Raw genomic sequence first — 15,868 nt, 5'->3', positions numbered from 1 at the left:
GATTGCAGTGTGCTATTTCTAACTTTAAAATATTTAGAATGGAAATCCCTTGTAGAGATAATAAAGGTCCTGTATCATCTTGAAGAGTGATGTAAACTATGTAATCAATTCAGTAAGAAAATGTTTGTCATAAATTTGTGAAACAAACTGAGCAAAAAATAGGGTGAATTCAACCATGTGGTAAATGTGTACTTCGTTGGGTTTTTTTGGATTAGCAGATGTCAGGAGTAAAATTCTTTTATATATAAGTGGCAAGTTATGTATTCCTGCTATTGATTTCATATTTGTATCATGCTTTATAGTTCCTAATTCTTGCCTATTTAATGACTTTGATGGAAACAATGCTCTTTACTGTTCTTTACCATGTGTGACAAACCTCCAGACAAAGAACTGGGAGAAACCGGTGGGTTTACAATTCCAATCCACTTTGCTATTCATAAAGAATTCAAGTTGAAATGAATGCGCTTCTCAGGGCCGTCACCTGGAGAAGAGGGAAACTGCTGCAGTGAGTGCGGTTAAGTATTGTATGGGAAGTAGCTACTTCATGTGCAACAAGTGTTTTCTTGAATAGTAGTAGTATTCATTTTTGCAGCTTAATGGGTAAGACACTTGGCTAATGGTAGTTCATTTTCTTCACAAGTTTTAGCATCTCTGTTATCCATCCAGAGATGAGATGGTGCTCATGCTTTATGGATTGCAAAGGTGGAGATATGAAGGGACTAATACTAAAATGGACTAAATACCTGAAAACAAAGCAAGCTGAGAAAGATGCAGAGAGCTTTCAAAGTTAAGCTAGGAGGTAGTACCAAAACCTAAATAGGCTTAAAGTCCTTTTTTATTTTGAATCCTTACTACATGTAGAAATATACGGACAGGCTTTGGTTAAGTGTGCTTGTTGATGGAGGGGTTGTCAGAAGGAGGGTTATATATTCTGTTGTTCATTTCTTTTTTTTCCTTTTTTTCTTTTTTTTTTTTGTTGTTATTTGGAATGAGATCAGAGGAAATGTTTATCATCTTAGCTTTTTCACTTCTCCCTAGGGTGTATATATATAGGTTTTAGAAGTGAGGCTGAGCCCCTCGGACAAGGTGGTGCCGCCTCTGTGGAGAAGACCCCATGCAGGAGCAGGTTTATCCTGAAGGACTCATGCTGGGGGAGGGGAGTAGTGTGAGGAGGAAGAAGCAGCAGAGAGGATCTGTTGTGGGCTGACTGCAACCCTTGTTCCTAGACAAGTTGGGAATGAAGGAGTGAAGGCGTTTTTAGATTAGCATGTTGTTGATAGGACGCAGGTAGAGTTCAAATAGTTTTGAAAAATTATCATATTTCCCATTATTACTATTGAAGTGTCACAACCATAAGCCTGAGAAAAGTGGGTTGGGGAGAAGGTGTTAGCTTTCTAGCTTTGTTTCTCACAATCCATCTCTTCTTTGAGTGGCTATAAAATAATTTTCCCTAAGTTGAGTCTGTTTTGCCCATGATGGTAACAGGTGAGTAATCTCCCTGTCTTTACCTTGACCCATGTGCTTTTTCATTTTATTTTCTCCCACTGCACTGCCGAGGAGGAGGACTGCGAGAGTGGCTGGGTGGGTGTCTGGCTGTCAACTGAGGTCAGCCCACCATAACTTCCTTTATGGGCTTTTAAAGTATTACCAGTTTTAAATGGATGTTGGTACTTTATTGTCTTTCCACACATGGGCACATATCAGAATCTGTTATGAAGGGTGATATGTCTAGATTTCAGAGATTGTTATTAAGTATTTGAATATTGACATGCTTTTTATGACAAGAATTGTAATCAGAATAGAGTAAGAATGCTACCGTGCTCTCTGAATTTGTTTAGGCCCCAAACTAGGGAAAATGAGATAATGTTCTAGGTGCAGAAATGCATTTATTCTCATTATTTAATGTTTCCATATTTTCTGTGAACATTGTTTTTTGTAATTCAAAAGATACTATATTTATATACTATATAAGATATATATTTTCCAAGTAACTTCCTGAAATATGAGATTATAGCTATACTATCAAAAAAAACAGAGTAAATGTTTTCATATTAACATGTGATTGATAGGACACAAATAGAGTTCAAATAGTTTTGAAAACTTTTCATATTTGCCATTAATTCTACTGTAGTGTTACATACACAAAACTCTTACGTACACATTTCTTGCCATCTCAGTGAGAGTTTTGGGTATTTAAAGATGACAAGATTAAGAAAAAAATTTGAAAATGTGTTGCATATGTTTGTTAGGAATTATCCAGCATTCAGCTGGATCTTGACACAGAGGTAAATTTATGTCTTCGGTGTAAGTTTTCACTATAGTTGCTCTATTTGTATTGATTAACCAAGGACATTAGTTACTGATTGACTCTGCTGTTGTACCTCAGAATTGTCTATTTCCCATCGTGGCATCCAGTGTTTCATCATACAGGTATTGGCTATAAATACCTATTTAATACTTTCTACTTTGTTTTGAAACAAATGTAAAATCATAATTCGTGTTGCAGTGACACACTGCACTGTTCACACAAATATAACTTTATGTTGTTATTTTGCTGGCAAATACTTTATTTTCAAAGTTTTATAAGTTAGTCATTAGCACAATATCTAAAGAAATTTTGTATAAATATCTTGAATGTGGTAATAGAATATTATTCCCAGGAAAAAGAACAAGTTGATGAAGGATTTTGAAACCTGCTAAATCATTATTACAATTTTATATCTTAAGATACAGAACTGTGCCATTTTCCAAAGATAACAGAAACAAAAGGTTAGACATGTGCTTAACTTGCATGTCAAGAAATAATGTAAACATGCACTTAACATAATAAGCGTTTTGGGATGCATCTTTTCTCCCCTGACTTGTGCTATAGTTTGCTTACTGCACTGGGGACAAATCTTCAGCAGGTGTGAACTGTCATAGCTCTGACGTCAGGAGATCTATGGCAGCATATACTAGTGAAGGTATGCTGCTGGTCTCTTTCTGCGTGTTTTCTGTGCTCTCCCTGATGTATTCCACAGTCTCACAGACAATGGACAGGAACTGCCTGGCCATCCAGGTCACTTCAAACTAGCGCTTCCGATAGTATTCTTTTTTAGTAATGCTTTCTCGTTAAACATCCTTCATGTATAGCTTCTAGCACTTCAGATTTTTTTTTTTTTCCTGTGGCTGGGCAATAATCTGAAATATTGTATAATTTGCACATTGAGTAAACAGCTCTAGTACACCAGTGACTCCACGGGATGAGTCGGTTTTAAGCATAGGCTGAAACTCCCCATGGAGATTTTGTATGCGGAGTGTAAAGATACTATATAGTTGTAAGAAAAAACATTGCTTTTGTATGCCTTAATTCCAAACGCCTTTCCTTTTGGGGGAGGGATATAGGTTTCTTTCTGCGTGTTTGTGAATAACCTTTGAAGTCAATTGTTTTTACCATTTAAACACTCTGTCCAGATGCTGAAAAACAATTTCATATTTACTGACTCATGACAATGCCTATTAACTGCTGCATAATCTAGATCTGATCATATAACTGGTTTAGCAAACAAGTGAAGATGACTTTTGGGGTATCTATTTAGTCCCTAGAGGCTGTCTGTCCAAATCACAGAGCCACAATACCAGATAACTTTTGTCAGTCCCTGCACAGGAGAGGTCCACGTCAAGAATAGCAGGGGTGTTATAGGTCAGGACTGAAATGCATTTGCAGAGCTCTGCAGGGAAGCTTGTGTAGCATCTGCCAGTACTATGGCATTTTTAACCACTGCTATCAATTCCTTACTTGAACAAATACACTAGAAATTCACCCCAAACCTCAGAAAACCTTCTCTATCAACATAAAGAAGAAGAGAAACTTAAATCCAACAGCAAAGTTAAAGACCTAGATTTCGGTTATGGAAGCAGAGATGCTTATGGAGAGGGGGGAAAAAGAATTATATAGATTGCACACACTGTCTGTAGCTGGTGCAGTTGCAGTTTTTCCTCACTGTAAAGGGTGAGGCTTAATTTAAGAAGTGAGATTAGGAGTGTAGGTGTAAAAAATGCAGACAAGTTTTGCATCTTCATTGGTGTTTACAGGAATAACACTTGCAAATGGATTTTTAGATAGTTTGCCTAACAGATTGTGTGTATCTTGAGTTCTTTTTTTCAAATGTAGTCTTTATTTTAAAATTCTTTGAAAGATGAAATATCTGAAAGGATTACACAGTACCAAGTGCAGGAGCAAGAAGTTTAGAAAGGGATTGCAGTCATAGATGAGGAAAACTACAGTACTATTACAGGAAAACTATGAGGAAAACTACTACTACTATTACAGCATAATACGCATCTTACTTGCTAAAAACTATTTTGGAAATGAAAGAGATGAGGATACAAATATCTCTATCTTTCTTCCACCTGTCCTTGTAAACTGCACCAGGAGCATTATGAGTTCTATTCTATTTTTTTGAACAGTGGTCAATATCTAGAATATGAAAGGAACACTGAACATTCCCACAGTGTAATAAGACAACTCATCTTTACACGACTTTCATGGTTTTATGCAGTGTGCTTTTATATCTTCATGTCAGTCAGTTGTTGAAAACTGAAGTTCGCTTCAGCTGTTTTCTATATGGAGGGTTATGATTTCTCACGTTCATATGAATGGGGATGCACATTTATCTTTCATCTTAGTTAAAGACATTGTTGCATCTTAGAGTTTGTTTTTTTTTTCTTTTATACAAAGTGAAGACAGAAGGAGCAGGCATTCTAGCAAGTGCAGAACTAAAAACTAGGGGTAAAACTTGTCTAGACAGAATTATTCTGAGAAACACTGCTAATGTGTATAACCTTCTGCATTCACACATCTAAGCTAGAACAGTAACTAACAAATTTTGAAATGCTATTACCACCTGATGCAAGGAGAATACAGCTGACTGAAATTTCTTGTGAAATATTCCAGTCCAATGGAATTACAAAACGTGATGATTAAGTACAAGAGAATGCAGTCCTTGTTAAATTGCCCTTTCTCTAGAGGGCTATGAGAGAAAATAATGGATACGTTTGTACTAATGTTTGTGTTTGTTATTTAGAGATGTGTAACTTTGTTTTAATTAGAATGATCAGTTCTTTACTGTTGGTGGGGGTGGGGTGGAGGAGGGGGGAAAAGGTCGGGGTGGGGCGGGTGGAAAAAGGCTTAATATTCATTCCAGACCTCTGAGACAGTAAGTTGTGCTTTCAGGTGCATCATCGTAGCAATACTGTGTGGCAGCCTGTATGAAAGTAACAGTTATAAATGTAGGCCCCCTGACAGCCTTGTGCATTTATGAAAAGCATTTATGATGGGCCTTGTTAGCTTCTCACTATAAAAACCCTTTTGCTCAGAAAGCAGATATTATGAATGATTGCAGCCCAGGCAGAATAGGCAGTGAAGACTGAGGCTGTAGACATACAGGCTATGGAAAGACTGTTGTGGAAAGGAATATTATTAAGCAGGGGATCAAGAAAGCAGTCCAGGTAAACAGTGAGATATAGATGGTCTGCTCATTCACACAGAACGCAGAGGTACGAGGTCAAGTGTGAAGTTGTCTGGATCTTGAGACGGCTTTGAACTGTTACCAGCAATTTCTGAAATTTATGGACAGGGCCACGTTGTACATCCTTGTATGTTTTTGCAATTCCCTGTGTTTTTCATGATGTTATTGTGAATGACTCTGGGACATTTCATGTTGGTTTGTGTTAAAAGAGAAAGAGGAAATACTGTAGCGGAAGACTGCTCTTACTGAAAAAACATGAGTTACTAAGCTTTTTGCCACGCGGTTGCTGAATATGTTAGGAGAATAATAATCAGTCTGGGTCTCAAATTTAACTTGAAACTGGAAGATTTTTCTCTAGGGATATTTTTCTATTGATCATAAGACGTGTTTTTAATTTTTTGCCTTTCTTCCTGTACCGTTTGTAGCTGCAAACAAATAGGAGCAAAGCATGGTAGTAGATAAACGTGAGCTACTTGCAATAACTCAATATAGTCTAAGATGGCACTATAAGTCCCTGTCTTTATGAATGTAAGTGTTGCGTGAAAAGGGGCCAAGCGGTTTTGGCAGAAGATAAACCCCCTTGTGTTCTAACACTCCTCACCGAGATGGGAGGCTAGGTGCGGCTAGGTTTAAATTCTGAGTGATGCCCAATTCAGCACTATCAGTCCAATCGCATTTAATATGTATTAAACTATTACGATTTGGATACACTAATAGTGGACTGTGCCTTCAGTCTAGTCGTGCTCCTGAACTAGCACGGCCTCTCTGTAGTTTTGGTTGCGTTCAGTAAGAAAGCGAAACAACTAGCTACTTAAACAGTGCAGTTTATTTAAACAACAGATATACAGGTTCTTTAGGATTGCCAGTGATAAATACACTGTCTGCAAAGCACGTGCAAATAAAGGTATCGTTAAGTATACAAACGCGCGACAAAATTATAAACGATACAGCCTGGCTATAAATGTAGGGTAGAGATTCTCTAGAGAAATTTCTAAGTCCCCGAGAAAGCGCTCGGTGTAATCGAAGTCTTACCCAAAGGCGTCCCTATGGGGGGGAAGAGAGGCTCAGCCCGTCAACTGGTCCCGGAAATCAGCGATGGAATTCTTCGCGATGGTGTCTTCCCTGACATCCCCTCTCTCTTGGGCTGTTTTATACTATTTTTTATCTTCAAAGTGGAGTTTGAGTGACTTTAGTCATACGTACTTTTATTATGATTAATGTATTCAAGGAGGAGTGTTCACACCTCGGGGGCGGATAGCCTCCGGGATGGAGGTGTGTTTTGGTACATTGTAGTGAGCAAAGTTCTCACAAAGGACAGCATTTCATCAACATTTGACGAAATGTTGGCTTGGGTAGTGTGTAGGCCGCTTATCAGTTCCGTAGTACCATCTCGTTCCCATATCTGCTGTTCGTCACAGGGGAAGGCCGCGGAACAATCGCGTTCCGTTCCATCCCTTGTGTAGTTTCACAAACAACCTTGTACAGGGAATCACAGATGTTGCATTCTTCGTGTGCTAGCTGCGGCTGTATTCTACCTCAGAAGCCTCTTGATTTTATGACTTTCCTTAATGTGTGAACAATGCTGTATTTTTGTATTCTTGGCCAATTTAGTAATTATTCCACAGTAAGTAAGTTAAAAAGTTTATGCAATTTAAAGTGAAGAACAGTTAGATAGAAGTATGGATAAGGACAAGGAAAAGGAGAAAATACAGACTCTGTGATTGTGGTACAAAGGTTAAGCAAGAGGAGGATCTGAGGGTGACAGTAGAATTTGATCAAATACCAGTAAAAATCAAACAAATTCTAGGCTGCTTATATAATGACATAAAACATAACACGGGAACATTAGTCTCATGAAGCTGCATTTGGAGTTTGGTATGGTTTGGTGTGTAATGAAAGCATTATAGACATATGGGAAATTAACAAAGGGTAAACAAATTAATACAAGGACTTGAGGAACTCTGTGTGTGTGTATGAATATGTTCCAAAAGCAAGCATGCAATTGTCTGAGAGAAGATGATTACAAGGATATCTCAAGGAAGTACAAGATACAAGTTCTGAAATTGTAATAGGCTCTTTTTCCCATGGCTTGGAACAAGTCCATGCAAGTTTAAATTAAGGATGTCAGGCAACTAAAAGCGTTAATTAATTGTTTTGTCTTTGTGTAACAGAATAAACAACTAAGAGCAATATTAAAAACAGCTAGTACCAAGAAGTTACAGTTATTGCATGGTGAGTTATTTAAGCAAAATTAAACAGCTTTCTGAACTTTGTCAGAAATTTGTAATCCACTCTGATAATCTGTGGAATGATTAATTTTTTGGAAGCAGCTGATGCTGGAGACAAAGCTAAACTTTAACAAAACCAGTCCTATATCTTTAGATATGTTATAGGATAAAAATATGAACTCTATGAATTTCACAGGTATTTCTTGTGTGTCACGTAGTAGTTTTTCATCCTTCAGCAAACTCGTGTGCTGTTCTACAAAGACATTGAAGAAAGATCGATGTATTTAACCTGGCGAATTTTCTGGAATATGTTTTTTAACAAAATTTCGTATGAGATTTTTCCGGACATACGCTAATATCAAAAGTAACTACTGTACATGTAAAACACAGGGCAATCGATAGCTTTCAGAGAACTTGTGTATCTGTTTTGTAGAATATAGACTGTAGCCCTGATTTGCTGTTGTTGAAAGGAACATAGCCAGCGGGAAGGGTAGCTTTTATCACAGGTGTCATTATTATGTCAATAGGTTTGCAGGCATCTCTTTCCTTTTCCTCCCAGACGCTAGGGTAGGAGGTAGACAGTGGAAGACCTGAATTGAATAGATCATATCTCTTTGCATCTGTTTCCGCATAATACTTGCATAAACTGCAAGTATAACAATTTTGCTTCTATGTATGGGTCTTGTTTGGTGTTTAGCACAGTACTTCTGCCTTTCCCCCCCACTCTTTTAGAGTGATGAAAGTAATGTACAGAAACTTTTCTTAATCCTCGTTGTTCCTCTCTTGCCCCTTTGTGAAATCTTTATGGGACAGAAAATAAGTGGAAGAATTCCAACATGTAAGTCACAAACTCATAGGAGAATTTAGCAGCCCTATGCTACCTGCCTTGCTACATACCTCTGCTATCAACTTTGATCTGTCTGAGTAGAAGGAAAAAAACTGTGCCTCTGTCCCCATGCAGGATTCTCTGAAGTCTGTGAGTTTGTTCCCTGAAGACTACAGAGACCCTGGTGTATGTGTGAGAAGGCTTTTACCTTCTGGAGATTGTACAGAAATGAATGTTTTGCCTTCTCTGCTGGACTTTCCAGTCTGTGACCCACAATCCCCAGGTCCAAAGCTTACTTACTGGAGAACATCTTATTATATTAATTCTGGTTTAGAATTTAGTATCTTTGCTGTATGTTACCCATTTGTAGACCTGGGAAAGCTAGCTTTTCCCTGCCTGTTTAGTTGTATAGTTAAGAAGTGCACAAAAAAGAAAAGCAGGACTATTTTCTTACCTGAGAACAAGCTACAATTTTTAACTCAGGAATCTTGGTTTCAATTTGTGCATTGCCAGCCTTGAGTTCTCACTTAAAGTTATTCTCTAGAAGCATGAGAATGACAGCTCCGAGTAGCTCTAAAGGCCTAGAGGAGCTATTCCTCTCCAGTTTTTTGTTGCCTAACAATTCTGTAGGTATTTTTGTTCCACATTTTGCATATTTCTACTATTCTGAGTTGCAAAGATCTAAGCCATGCCTTTTTGCATCTGCATTTCGGGTTGAAGGAAGACCTGTGTAACTCTGGATGTGCAGGAGTTACAAAAGTAAAAAGAGTAAACGCATGATATAGAAACAGCATTCTTACATTACACTTAATCCTAAGAACTGGAAAAAAAAAACCCAAAACGAACTGTATAAATAACGGGCTTTTTTTTTTTTTTCTGCATTGCATACGGTAGGAGTTGTTTCTTATTTCTGAGTTGTTTTTTTTTTTCATTTGGAAAGCATTGTATTAATGGTCAGCTTGAAAAAGCAAAGCAAAGCTTTTAGGAGAATATGAACTGATATGACAGTCATTGTAGAATTTGTGGTCAACTGGATAAATAAAGATTTAGGTCCTTTTTTGTAAATACATATTTAGTCTGTAGGCTATAATGGTTTCAGAAAAAAACACTCATTATGGTCTATCAACTGTATATGCATTTTAGGCACTTTTAAAAGTGACTGAAATGGCTCTTTTTGAGTAATAAAAAGGTCTCAAGTCTAATGAGTGCATACAAAAGCAAAGATTGGAATGCATTCAAGTGGCAGTAAAACATTATTTTCTGCCACTTAGAATAAGACCTTTGGTATTTTAATCTACCATTGATTTATTCACAGTCACTAATCTCAAAAGTCCAGCTGTTATTTACAGTTTTAGAGTTATGTCACCATTCACTTTGAACTTTTTGGTAACCTCTGTGTTGCTATACGAATCTATAATGTTAATTTACTTTAACATAGAGGCACTAAGATTTTCAGCGTGTTCTGTTCAAGAATATCACTAAACCATGCTTTAATTAAATTAGTTGTAGATACTAGACAGAATTGGTCTAGATTCAGGTACCATTCATGGGAATAGGGATGAAATCTTTGCAACTTTATTGATGTGACTAGTATGTAAATCAGTGTGCAAACAGATTGTGCTGGTTCCTTTGGAGTTTTTTTCAGGAGGAAAAACCCAAAAGGTATTAATAAATACTGACTTTAATTTTAAACCTTGGAATTGCATCTCTAAGAATGCAAAGTATAAACTGGCCATTAATTAATCTTAGAGCACAGTTTTTAACTATTGGAGGTAGGATTGACAAGACTTCTGATTCTGAGGAACGTAGTGGAAGCAAGCCTCTAGTCAGCTTTCTGGTGAAACCTGATCAGTTTATGAATTGCATATCATGCAGTTGTTTGTAATTGTGAAGCAGTGGTTTGTATGACTCAGGTTTTCTTCTACTTCTAAGCAAGTAAATTTGCATTACAGGGGTAAGTTGTAGGCCATTACTTTACTTGCAAATATAATCAATTATCTAGTCCTTCCATCTGCATCTTTGACTTCTCTTTCCAAAAAATGAACAGAAAGGTATACTTGCATCTAGAATTTTTAAAAATCTATTCCTACATTGAGAGGAAAAATGTAAATGCTATCACTTAAATCAGAATGCATCGTTAGATCAAAATGAGACTCGCAAACTCAGAGCCTACACCAGCAGAAATCAGTGTAGAAAAACTATGAAAAAGAGAAGCAGTAGGCAAGTAGTGTAAGTAGATAAATGTAGATAATCGTAAAACCTCTGGAATCTTTGTGTGAAACGAACCAAAGAAATATGAACCTGGAGCGGAAGTCTCGAACATGAGGACATTGAGATTATATGAGGAAACTGGAGAAGACTCATGGCCTAAGTTATTTTGTGTGTCATGGTTGCGTCTGTGCAAGTGACTCTGAACTTGTCATTAATATTTTCTGGCACTAGCACACATTCTTCTGTGCTAATAAACAATCAGAATGCTTCTTGGCATGAATTTGGTCTGTGCCAACCAAAGCCCTCCCCAGCACCCTCCCTGGGTATGATTTGGCAGTTAAAATACTCTCAATTACTGGAATAGATAAGGCTGTGCTGCCTTGGCACGCTCCTTCTGGCACAGCTCTTTACTATCATCCCAGCAGGCTTCGTGCCATGCCCCAGGCCGTGCCAGATGCACCTTTGGCATCATGCTATACAAACACCATTGTTACGAAGTGCTTTGAAGTAATTGCTGATTTTTCACAGTTGGACAGCACAACCCAGAGTCTTGGTATTGAGAAAGCCATAGATGACCACCCTCTTTATATTCTGCAAGAAACTGAGTGAGAAATGGAGTTCGGGTCTGGCCAGATCACTCTTCTTCATCCATTGCTACCTGTGCCAAGATTGGCTTGTCCGCTCTGCCCAGACTGATGATCAGACACTTTCATCCAGTAAGCAGGGTCAGGCGCTGACGTATGATTAAAAAATAAAAATGTCTGCCATGACTGTTATTTTTGTGCAGCTCACCACATGTGCCTGCACTATTCTGAGATGCTTGGGATCTTCAACCGGGAGACCTTCCCAGACCCCCACATAGGGCATGATTTTAGGATGTTGCCTCTTCCAAAGGACCATGCCAGTCCAAGGTATAGGACCTGAGAGAGGGCCTGTCCTTCCTTCTGCTTTTGTCGTTAATGCTGTGTATTGTAGTGGCACAGTCTGGCCTGGAAACCTCAACTTGAGTGAAAATTAGTTTCTGCACTCATAATGTAAGGAGCTATATTTTGGGATCTGACCACTATCTAAGGGTCTGGAATAGCCATCATTGTGGATTGTGATTTATGGGAGGGAGAGGCTGTTATCAGGTCCTCAAATAAGTCTCCCTTGTCCACTTCTGCATGTCTGACAGCATCAGCTAGGGAGAATTTCTACTAGAAATCATCTGCAGCAGGGCCTCGTCTCCAAACTAGGTATGGAGGTTTTCTTCCTATTAAAGAGAGTAGCCAAGGAGACTTGAGAAGACAAGGCATCTACCCAGAAAACAATATTGGGAGAAACAAAGTCTTGACAAAGTTAAATTTTTGATGCATAGCAGCAGCAGCTGCAGGCAGCATTTGACACTGTGTACCCAACAGAGGTGACAAATCTCGATAGGGCGTGGCATGGGGCACATTATTAAATGCATGTGCGGTATACTGATGTGTAGCTTTTATGAAAAATGGAGGGGATTTTGACACACACGTGGTGCTGAAGAGATGTGTGGCTGAGTACAAAGACTGCGGTGTGTTTATGGTAGGTCCTTTTCCAGCTAGGTTGGTTGTTTTGAGAAAGTTGCCTATTGTAGATATAGGTATGTAGTTCCACGTTAGTCGGTCTTTGTGACCAGAGACCATTCCTTGCTGCCTTTGATTTACAGCTGTAAAGCACGGGCTCTGTGCTGCTGTGTCTGTTTCTGGTAGTGGAGCTCACCCAAGGTCTCTGTATGCTGTGCAGGATGCAGCAGACTGTGATGACCATTATGGCTTTGGGATGCTGGTGTCAAGCCTGTCCCTTGGTATCTACGGCTTGAAGTTCTTCTGTGAGTTTTTGATGTTTAAATTGGCTGTACTTTGCCCTATCTTGTAGTGGGTATAGATGCCGGGGAGGTAGGAATTGGGGGCCAAGTTTTTACACTAATGCAACATGGTTAAATGTGCTGCTGGGAGTTCAGAGCAGAGACTGGGGACTTTTTGACATAGTTTCTTTAACCAGTTTATTGGAAGGAGTTAGAGTGGTGTGTTTGAGACAGGCAAGTTAGAAGCAGATTGTATGCTGAAGGGTGTGTGATGGTGAGATACACAGAATCATAGCTGACTTGTACTTCAGAAAAGTCCTGCTGAAATGAAGTATGGGTGCAACCCAAAAGGGCTCTGAGGCAGACCGTTTCAGTGCTTCTACAAAGAAAGGGCAGGACTTTCATCCTGTGTAGTTGTTTATTGTCTTCAGAGTAGGTTTGGATCATGAGACAATCAAACAGCTTGCAGTATTTTCTGGTTCATAGTCAAATGGAACAAATTGCCAAGATTTTTTTTTTTTTTTAACAAATGATCACTCTACCCCTTTAATTTCGTCGGTTTTAAAAAATGACTAAGGAAACTTTTTAGCAGATAGAGTCAACGGTGTTGTCATTTTTCCTGCTTGGTGCTAATTGTCATGAGGTCTGCATATAAAGAATTTCACAGTATTGGTAATCTGAGATTTTAAGCACTAGTTCTTTACAAGAATGCCAATGAATATTACGAATGGAAATGAAATGCTGAGACTAATGGCAGGAAGTCCGAAGAAATATTATAAAGTTTAAAGATTAAAAGATAACATAAAACCATAAAAGATATACAGCTGCACAATACATATTTTTCCTGTGGTTTATTCTTCATAATGATAATACTTGTTTTGGGAACTAAATACAGAAAGTCAGTGCCATAAAACTTGTTTTTTTGTTTTCAGGGAAATATCTTTCTCTGATCTTGTATTCAGATGAAAAAGAGAATATAATGAAGTCCATATAGGCCCGGTTGCCAGCTGGCTTTTAAATGATAAAAAGATAGGAATAATGCAGGACTTAGCATTTAAAAACACAAAATATATATTAGCCAGTTTTGATGCTGGTTCTCCCATAGGTTTGGAATATTACCATATATCCACAACTTGCAATGCAACATCATGCTAAAAATCCCTAGCTCAGCACCAAGCAGGCAGCTCAGTCGAATACCACGCTGATACACTAGCTTAGCCCCTGTATAGCAATATTATGATACTAATTATTTCTGCCTCTCCGCAGGTTAATTAGCTCGGGAATGGCACATGGCTTATATTTTCCATCTCTGAAATTACTTTGTTCAAAGTTGATTTGGCTATTTCTGTGCAGTACTTTCATTGCAATGCATGGCTGTATCCTTAATGCTGCTGTTTCCCTGTTTTCCCGTCTGTAATTAGGGCTCAATTCCAACCACCTTATCAGGAAAACACTTAAGTCTAGAAATTTTTAAATGATTCTACAGATTATATATGGCCTTTCTCCACCCTTTGGGCATTTTTGAAAACATCAAGTGTCAGCTGAACAATGTTTCTGCTGACCTGTGGAGTTTCTTGAAAAGAATCTCATTAGACATATTTATCTTCATAAATCCCTTTGAAAATTTGGTACCCGGAAGTTGTTAGGTTCTATTGACTTTGTCACGTATTCTCATGAATGCATTTAATGATTTGTTTTCGTTTTTCCTGGATGAGGGCCCTAATTTGTAAGATATTTTATCATTAAATATGAAGTATAAAATTAACTATTAACATTTAAATGATACTCTAGCTGAGAGTAGACAGGGATAGACATTTCTCTGTAAACTTAGCATAGCATAGAATAGAATGGCTTAGTTTGGAAGGGACCTTAAAGATCATCTAGTTCCAACCCCACTGCAATGGGAAAAAATCCTAATTTTTTTTTCAGTAGGTAATACTTATTGAGAAAGCTTAGTGGCTAGTGAAACTTCCCATTTGCATATTTGAAGTAGCCTGTTTAATTTGGATCCCCAGTGATTAAGAAAACTTTCCCATCAACAGCCCAAGCTGCGTAGATCTATAAATTAGTGATTTTTAAACTTGTAGCCATATTTAGACAAAGCAATAGATGAACTAAGGAAGGTGTATTACTAGACTTCAGTAATGATAAAGACACTAGTTTTGTAGGTAATAAGTAATAATCAGTGCTTAGACTAGCAAATGGATGAATAATTACTTTAAAGAATAGAGACAAAATAATGTTTAATATGGAAGAGAAGTAATGAGGTTAATGTGATTAAGTGTTGATACTTTTAATATATTAAAATTCAGGGAATGGGCATTAATATCCTGGACAGATTTCTTTAAATATTTCATAGATGGTATTATTAATTTGTGTATTTCCCAAGAAAATAATTCGGGGAGTTTTACCTATGAATATACATTTATAAGCCTAGTAGATGTGTTTATGGTGGCACCTATTTATTGTTTAGCTAACATCTGTGTGCATTCCAAGTAAAATTACAGCTTCTGAGGGCCTAGTCATTGCTACTTTTCTCACAAAAATTTCTCCTTTCTTCAATGGTGTCCCAAATTGTCTTCTCAAAGAACAGAGGTATTATTTAACTCAGGATTTATACAACTAGAAACGAATTCCAACACAGAGGTTAGGACATAAATCTGTGAACTGTTCTAAAAGATAGTGAAATGAAGAGCGTACCTAACAAACTTGCCAGTGTCACTAATTTAGGAGAGGCGACAAGCATACTGGGGATATGGGGTGGAATTCAGCACTATTTTGGCAAACTGGGGGAATGGCTCTTCCCTCAAGAGGTCTAGATGCCCGACCTGTCAGGAAAGATTGAACAGCTTGGCGGTGTTCAGCTTAGAGAAATAGACTGGGGGATACGTGATGACAGTCTTCATATACTGCAAAGGCTCTTGCCAAGGACTAATACTGTGTTCTTCATTTCCATAGGATTGAACAGCAGGAATGAAGACTTTATGAGAAGAATTAAACAGGAGACTTTCTTTTCCTAGCAATAAAAAATATTTAGGCACAGTTCAGACAGAAAGATGTCATAAAGATGAAGTTATAAGATATCTTGTATTGGAGCAGTCTTACTGTTGTGATTCTGTGTGCAGTGTTCCCTGATGCAAATGGAGATGATTTCTCTTCATTTACCATGATATGTGAAGAAGTGAACACTGAGTAGTGAAATTCTGTCCTCCGTGTGTTCTCCATACCTCTCCCGGCTTATCTGTCAGCTGCATTGTTGGTTCACTTGGTGTAC

General features: G+C 38.0%; 1 protein-coding gene across 1 annotated transcript in view; it reads right to left on the bottom strand.

The window, feature by feature from the left end:
- NUDT12 (nudix hydrolase 12) overlaps positions 1-15,868 on the bottom strand; it is a 562,232-nt gene that overhangs the window by 35,541 nt on the left and 510,823 nt on the right. The gene's annotated exons all lie outside the window — the stretch shown is intronic.

The sequence above is a fragment of the Chroicocephalus ridibundus genome, chromosome Z (genome assembly GCF_963924245.1).
Source record: "Chroicocephalus ridibundus chromosome Z, bChrRid1.1, whole genome shotgun sequence".
NCBI classification, from domain to species: Eukaryota; Metazoa; Chordata; class Aves; order Charadriiformes; family Laridae; genus Chroicocephalus; species Chroicocephalus ridibundus.
This window is presented reverse-complemented; position numbering and strand designations above follow the sequence as displayed.